Source organism: Macaca nemestrina, chromosome 8 (genome assembly GCF_043159975.1).
Source record: "Macaca nemestrina isolate mMacNem1 chromosome 8, mMacNem.hap1, whole genome shotgun sequence".
Classification (NCBI taxonomy): Eukaryota; Metazoa; Chordata; class Mammalia; order Primates; family Cercopithecidae; genus Macaca; species Macaca nemestrina.
This window is the reverse complement of record NC_092132.1, coordinates 22,461,887-22,469,861: the sequence shown is the minus strand read 5'-3', so window position 1 is coordinate 22,469,861 and position 7,975 is coordinate 22,461,887. Positions and strand designations below refer to the sequence as shown.

At 47.3% G+C, this 7,975-nt stretch overlaps 1 protein-coding gene across 5 annotated transcripts in view; it reads left to right on the top strand.

Annotated features, from left to right (window-relative positions):
- The window catches only part of LOC105468504 (zinc fingers and homeoboxes 2), a 196,238-nt gene that overhangs the window by 57,475 nt on the left and 130,788 nt on the right, over positions 1-7,975 (top strand). The window lies entirely within an intron of this gene.

Sequence of the window (7,975 nt, the reverse complement as noted above, 5' to 3'; positions counted from 1 at the left end):
GTTTGTAGGTTTTTTTATGAGGCAGCCAGCTTAGAGGGCTGTCCTTTGGAATGGAAGACTGGGAATTTCCCACAACAGAGGGTAGGCTCCAGAGAACAGGAAAAAGGAGACCATCCTGGACAGGGAAGAGGAGACGTCCTGGACAGCCAGAGAGAGACAATAAAAGGAGCAATCGTCCCTGCTGCCGTTTTTTCGTTCCCAGAACAGGATCAAATGGCTTAGAGGCATCCTCCTAAGAACAGATGATCAGCAAGTGCCTGGCACACACCAGAGCCTTCTTGGACCAACGTTGGATTTTTGGACCAGAGAAACCAGGAGAGGCTGTGTGGGTTTTCCCGTTAACAGGGCTCCTGGGAAAACTTACCAGTAGGCGAGATCAGTGACCGATGTGCATGCACAGAGAGGTGACTAGAGGCTGAGGAGCTTCCTTTGTCCGTCTGCTCTGGCCTGCTCTCTGGGGTGGAGGGGTAGGTCCACTGGGGACACAGACCTGAGCCCCTCCCAGGTTTTGGCACCTGATGTAAGGTTCTTGTATTGGTTCCAATCCGAAGAGCGCGCCAACAGACAACACAAGGCGGTGTGGAGCAACGTGCTGTTTTAATGAGTGCCTGGGTGCAGGCTGGCTGAGGCCTAAAATGGCATCAGCACCAAGTGAGGATGGGGCAAAGGATTTATAGTCTCCTGTAAACGGGAAGTGTCCTAGTCTGACATAACTACTACATTGTACCCGGATGGCCTCTTTCTTGATCTTCAGGGGTAAATGTCTTCCATCCAGGTTAAGTGTCTTCCGGCCGGCTTTCTTCCTACTTCTGCCATTTTGCTGGCGCATGCTGCTGGTGCAAGTAGCCTTGTGCCTTGGGACTGGGCCTGAGAAGGGAGGAGTTATTCATCCCCTGAAGCTTTCAGGCCCCAGGGAGAATCTTACACTACTGGGCTGCATTTCCAGACGATTAGGGCATTCTAAGGCACAGGATGAGGTAGGAGGTCGGCACAAGATACAGGTCATAAAGACCTGGCAGATAAAACAGCTTGCGGTAAAGAAGCCAGCCAAAACACACCAAAACCAAGATGGTGACGAGAGTGACCTCTGGTCATCCTCACTGCCACACTCCCACCAGCATCATGACAGTTTACAAATGCCATGGCAACATCAGGAAGGTACCCTATATGGTCAAAAAAGGGGAGGCATGAATAATCCCCCCTTGTTTAGCATGTAATCAAAAAAAACCCATAAAAATGGGTAACCAGCAGCCCTGGGGGCTGCTCTGTCTATGGAGTAGCCATTATTTTATTCCTTTACTTTCTTAATAAACTTGCTTTCACTTTACGGACTCGCCCTGAATTCTTTCTTGTGCAAGATCCAAGAACCCTCTCTTGGGGTCTAGATCCAGACCCCTTTTCAGTAACTGTATTACTGACCATCAAAGGAAACCCCATCTGAGCAACGGGCTCCAGGCCCCCATCTCTAATCATGAGCCCCATCCTGGATGTCACTTGTAATGAGGCAAGTTATTCCATAAGGTGGGCCTGCCACTACCCCTACAGGTTTCAAACACCCACCCTCCTTTCCAAAACCAGACCCAGGTTAGTGTGGTCACCTACTGGTGAGTTCATTTGCATCTGGTGGTCAGATCTAGTCAGGGTGTAATTCAGCTAAATTAATAGTGCTAATTCCTAGTGAGTTTTACAGGTGGGGAATAGAGGGTGAGAATTTGGGATTTTAAACTTGCATTTCAGAAATGCTGTCACATTAGAGCTTCATTTCAATCCCTTGGGGTGGCCACCAAGTAAACAGCTCAATTTCCATCCCTGCTGGAGGTACAGAATGCAGCATTCACACTTGCCAACAAATAATGTCTCCTGTCTTTGTCGGTGCTTAATGGCTTTTAGTAGAGTTAAGGCTGAGAAGAAAGACTGACTTCCTCTTATTGGGTAAAATGGAAACACTGGGGAGACAATTCCATTTCAGACAGATCCTTTCCTTCTCAGATTACTGATCCACAACCCAGCCAACTCCCTTTCAGCTCATTCAGGTAACATGGAAGACAGAGGCCACCCGCCTGGGGGAGAGGAGGGTGGAAGAGCCCGTTGAGCTTTGCGTTTGGGATTTGTCAGCAGAGAGGAGATTTGCATTTCTAATAAGAGCCCCGTCTGAGTGTGCTTTAGCCCAGTGGCTGCACATCTCTGTAGCTCTCCGAGTGCTCTCAGTTTGCAGAGCAATGGAAGAATCTTCTAGAGAAACAAATAGCTGTGGGAAGAGAGTAGAAAGCACATGATAGTGGGGTGCCAGGGGCACTTCCTGGGTATCAAGGAGCCTTTAAAATGGTATTACAGCAAACCACCACCACAGACACCCTGGCGAATATTCCTCGTGTGCCCATCCCTCACATGCCCTTTGTCTGTGTAAGAGAAACTGATTACATGTTCTACTCTGAGATTTGGAGATATATTGTTATTTCTCCAAAAAGAAGTAACCGGGCATGTCAATCCCAGCGTGTTTATACAGCAGAAAACTGGGAAAAGAAAACAAAGTTCAACAAGAGGTGAACAGCACAATAATTCAACAACTAAATAAATAAATGGTTAAATACGTGGTAGAAACCCTTAGGTCATATATGAAGTGTGTGTGTGTGTTTTTTTTTTTTTGAGACAGAGTTTCACTCTGCCACCCAGGCTGGAGTGCAGTGGCTCGATGTCGGCTCACTGCAACTTCCACCTCCCGGGTTCAAGCGATTCTCCTGCCTCAGCCTCCCGAGTAGCTGGGACTACAAGCACGTGTCACCACGCCCAGCTAATTTTTGTATTTTTAGTAGAGACGGAGTTTCACCATGTTGGCCAGGCTGGTCTGGAACTCCTGACCTCATGATCTGCCCGCCTCACCCTCCCAAAGTGCTGGAATTACAAGTGTGAGCCACCACACCCGGTCAATGTGATTTTTTTTTTTTTTTTTTTTTTTTTTGAGACGGAGTCTCGCTCTGTCGCCCAGGCTGGAGTGCAGTGGCGCGATCTCGGCTCACTGCAAGCTCCGCCTCCCGGGTTCACGCCATTCTCCTGCCTCAGCCTCCCGAGTAGCTGGGACTACAGGCGCCCACAACCGCGCCCGGCTAATTTTTTGTATTTTTAGTAGAGACGGGGTTTCACCGTGGTCTCGATCTCCTGACCTTGTGATCCTCCCGCCTCGGCTTCCCAAAGTGCTGGGATTACAGGCGTGAGCCACCGCGCCCGGCCGTGATTTTTTTTAAATGGTAAATGTTAACTGAAAAATGTAGGATTCATACTGTATATATAGTTTTTATTTAAGAAAAACACATAATGCATGATGAAATTACAGCAAAATGTTAACAAAGTTGAGATCTTTAGAGATCAAATCAGAAATTATTATTTTTCTTTCTTTCATTTCTAAATGTATTCCAAAGGGTTTTTCATGTATGATTATAGAAGTTATATGTTGGAGCAGGGAACCACACTATACCCTCGTTACTTTTTTTTTCTCCTTCCTTCTTTTTTATCTTGGGCACACACTAGAATGTGGCATTGCTCTCTGTGGGCGCATCCACACTCCATTCAGCCAAGCTTTCTATTGCTACCAGAGAACAGAGCAGGTTGCAGAAGCAATGGACAAAATCTGAACATTTCCAACTTCCCTCGCCCCATCGTTCACTCACCCGTGAGTTCATCTAAACCCTTCTTCCACTTGTTTATATTTTTAGCTGGTACAGCCTCTCGGGCCCAATGACTTCCATGTGTTTTCCACCCTCCATATGAAGTGGCAGAGGCCTGCCCGGCTCGTATCCTCGGATGACCTCCTCTGGACTCCGAGGGGTCCTCCCTGTTTTTTACATTTCCAGCATTAAGGGAACAAAATAAGGACCTCAATGATACTTTTGCAATTAGCAAAGCACACTTACGGACATAGTTTTGTAGAACTGTAGAACTTGGTATTGGAAGAGGCCTTAGGAACAGTTTAGGCCAATGTTTTCCTAAAAGTCCGCAATATAGAGAGTATTTCCAGAAATCACTGCAAGTTTACAGTCCCCAGGATATGGTGGCATGGGATGCCTAAAAATATCATAGGGTCGAAGGGGGTTTTGTTTTGTTTTTGCATTGGGCTGCAATTGGATAACAATGGTTACCTTGTTTTGTTCAGAAACTCCAGCAGTTATACATATGCCTGGTTATTTTATTAATAGAGAAGTTAATTAATGTGTGAGAGACAGAATCTTTCAAACCTTGTGTTGTGGAGAAGGTGGACACTGATGGGACTCTATTCTGAGCTAGATCCGTGAGTGGAGAGGGTCCTGCCTGAAGAATGAGAAATATATATTCTGGCACTGCCTGAAGGGTGAGAAAATGGACTCCAAAGTGGCTCCCTGACCCCAGCAGAGGAGGCTGGTGCATGGGGCCGTCGCACTAGAATCCAGATTGTCTGACTTTAAGTGCCGGACTAGCTCCAGGGCACCTATTCTACCTTTGTTTAAACCAGCTTCCTGAGACGTACTTCCTGCACTAGGAATAATTTAGTAGCTTTTGAATTTGTGCATGCTGCAAGTGTGATCTTTCCAGACTGAGTCTTCTGTTTAGAAAATGATTAATTATTTTAATTGCCTAAGACCTTTACTCTTTCCACAGTTACGTTACTCTTTCCTAACTGTAGAAATACAGATTTCCAAGTTTGGTAGAGTGTCGTGGGAAAGAAGGTAGGTTCTAGAATCAGACACCCTGGGTTCAAATCCTGGCTCTCCCACTCGCCAGTCCCTGATCCCAGGTTTAACTTCTCTGTGCATCAATGTGCCCAACTGCAAAATGGGAATAATGATAGTATCTACTTTAAAGGGCCATTGTGAAGATTAACCATTGTGATGAGCGCTTGTCATGACATTGCACAGAAAAAGTGCTTTACGTTAAAAGTGCTTTACATTACACTTGTCATTACATTGCACAGAAAATTCATTACAAGCACAGAAAAGTACTTGTCCCACACCTCATGCTCGGTGCATACTCAGTAAATAAGAGTAGTCACCATTGTCATTGTCATTGTCATTACTGTTGGGTTTTCATGGAAAGAGCCTAACCAGAACAGTGTCAGATTAAACTCGTTTTGCTTTGCTGGACCTGTGGCCATTACTTCCTTTTCCGTGTTGTTTGCTTTGTCCTCTGGAGGAGAACAGTTAAACCTCTCCCCATTGTCAGTACCCATTTTAAACAGCAAGACCCTGAAATCCAGTGTCACTTGCTCAAGGTCACTCAGTTTGTCAGGGCAGAGTGGGAGGAAAAGCCCAGACCTCCTGTTCACCTGCCAACAGTTCTTTGCGCCATGGTACCATGTTTCCTCTGCATGCCTCCGTTCATCCTGCACACCCGGAAAACAGGGAGAAACAGGAGAATCAACCAGATACATGAAAACTCTTGTTTAGAACACTGAGCATTGACTGTTTACCTGGCCCTTGGTTCTTGTCTTTTCGTTTTAGTAGCAGCATTACGTACTGCTGCCCAGTGGAGCGCTGTTGGTTCCTGCTTCCCCTTCCTCCCTGTCTTCCCCTGACCGTTCCCTGCAGGAAACCACCAGCCCTAACGAGAACTCTCAAATGGTGAAGTGGATGACAAAGGCTCTAGAGGCCTGGGGATAGCGGGGAGTCAGCTGGTGGCTTCAGCCTGGTTTAAAGCCCTTGTCCTTCCTGTATTCAATCCAGTGGCGCATGATAAGAATTCCCTGAAGCATTTAGCCACCTGAAAGGCCTTCTCTAAGGCCTGGAGATCTCCCTATCCACCACTTCGTGAGCACACTTTGCAGGTGCCAGACATTTTGGGGTTGCAAAACCCACTTCCTGCCTCACAGTAGGGAATCAGGAACAGACCGTGAACCAAAACACAGGGTTCTTGCACATACAGGGCACTTGGAGGGTCGGGGGTGAGGGGGCAATCCAGGCAGGGGGGCAGCCTGAGCAGAGGCACAGTGTGAGTTCACACTTAGCATGCAGCTGAACGCTTAATTGTTCTCTGATTGCTTTGAGGGTGTTTCAGTTCACCAGCTAGAGAGAGTGGGTCTGGCGAGACTTGGTGATGAAGCCTCCCTTTCCTCCCAAGCCCCTGCATTTGTGGAGCTGATTGGCAGCTTGGAAAGCCTCTTCATGTATGTGATTGTATTTGAACCGCTAGCATCTGTGTGAGATCAGATGTTATCCCCCATTTTACAGAGGAGGAAACTGAGGCCCTTAAACAGTAACTCGGTGGCTCAGCTACCCAGTGACAACCTAAACTTGTACTGAGATATGACATCTGACTCCAAGTCCACCCTGGCTCTCTCCCTTATGGTCAGCTCCAGAGAAATGTGTGCAGATGTAGCGCTTGACTGTACAGCCCACTTTTCATGTTCAGAGACACGAAGACGGAACAAACAAATGAGCACGAGCTTCTAGCACACAGTGGGAAGGGCGCTGGCTTTGGAAGCGAGACCTATGACTCAGGTTCCAGCTCTTCCAGGTATGAGTTGCATGGACTGAGGACAGTCATGTCTCTTTATGTGGGACTCAGTTTCCCTAGTTGGAAAATGAGAAGGTTGTAGGAAATTCATCTCATAAATCTATAGGCCTGGGATTGAGAACATGGGTCTTCGGCACCTTCCTCTCTCTCAGGGCCCCCAGCCCTGCCAGGCCTGCTTCCCCAGCCTACTTCCTACCACATCCATCCCCGGGTTCTTGCCAGGAGCAAATTCTCCTAACAAACTCAATCTCTAGTTCAGTGGAAACATCAGGGAGCTTGTTAAAAAGCTGACTCCTGGCGGGGCATGGTGGCTCACGCCTGTAATCCCAGCACTTTGGGCAGGCAGATAACACAGTAAAACCCTGTCTCTACTAAAAATACAAAAAAATAGCCAGGGGCATGGTGGCGCCTGTAGTCCCAGCTACTTGAGAGACTGAAGCAGGAGAATGGTGTGAACTTGGGAGGCAGAGCTTGCAGTGAGCTGAGATTACACCGCCACAGCACTCCAGCCTGGGTGACAGAGCAAGACTCCGTCTCAAAAAAGAAAAAAAAAAAAGCTGTCTCCCAGGCTTCACCCCAGAACCTAAAGCCTCCAAATTCCTGGGAGTCAAGGCCCACGGCTTTTCTCCCCTGAACACTCCCAGAAGTTCTGATGATCAGCCAGATTTGGCAGTCTTTGCCTGCGCTTTGGGGTTGTCAAACTCAGTGGGCACTGGAATCACCTGGGGGTGTGTGAAATGACTGGGCCTCACCCCCAGAATCTCTGATTCAACAGATTGGGGCCGGTGAGGCCCCCAAATCTGCATTTCTAGCAAATTCCCAGGTGATACGGGCATGACACTTTGAGAACCATTGCCCCAGCTCATTTTCCAAGAGCCCAACTAGCAAACCGTCAAAGGAACCTTTACTCATGGGCCATGGTTGCAGTGGAGCATCCCTGACAGCATGGGAACTTTTTAAACAGAGACCCTCGAAATGATTGAGATAATTACAGCAACAACTGCTGTTTACTCAGAACTATTACATGCCAGACTCTGTGTTAGATGTCCTACGTCAGTATTTCTCATTATTTTACAGAGCTTCAAGATTCAAAAATCAAGGATCAATGAGATTAAGTAATCATCTAAGAGTATATTTATCACAAATGTGATCAGGACTTTCTAGAGCAAAACGTGGGCTATTTTCTTTAGCTCACTAGGCCTCTCTTTGTCATCCGAGCCATGAGCGGCTCTATTATGGGAATTTCAAACCAGGTTCAGACAGGGGTCATTACCCGGGACTTTTTGGTTAGAGGAGCCTTTCATTAGTTCCCCACAAATTGTATCCTACTGGTAGTGGCCTTTGGCCCCCACCGTGAGACCGCACTGCTGAGTGCTCACTTTTAAGAGACCCCTCATGTAAACAGGGATTGTTGCATCTACAGCATTCTGAGCCCTTTGGGTGGAAATGGTGAACTGCTGCTGGATCTGGGGAGACCCCACCTTAGTGGGTTTCT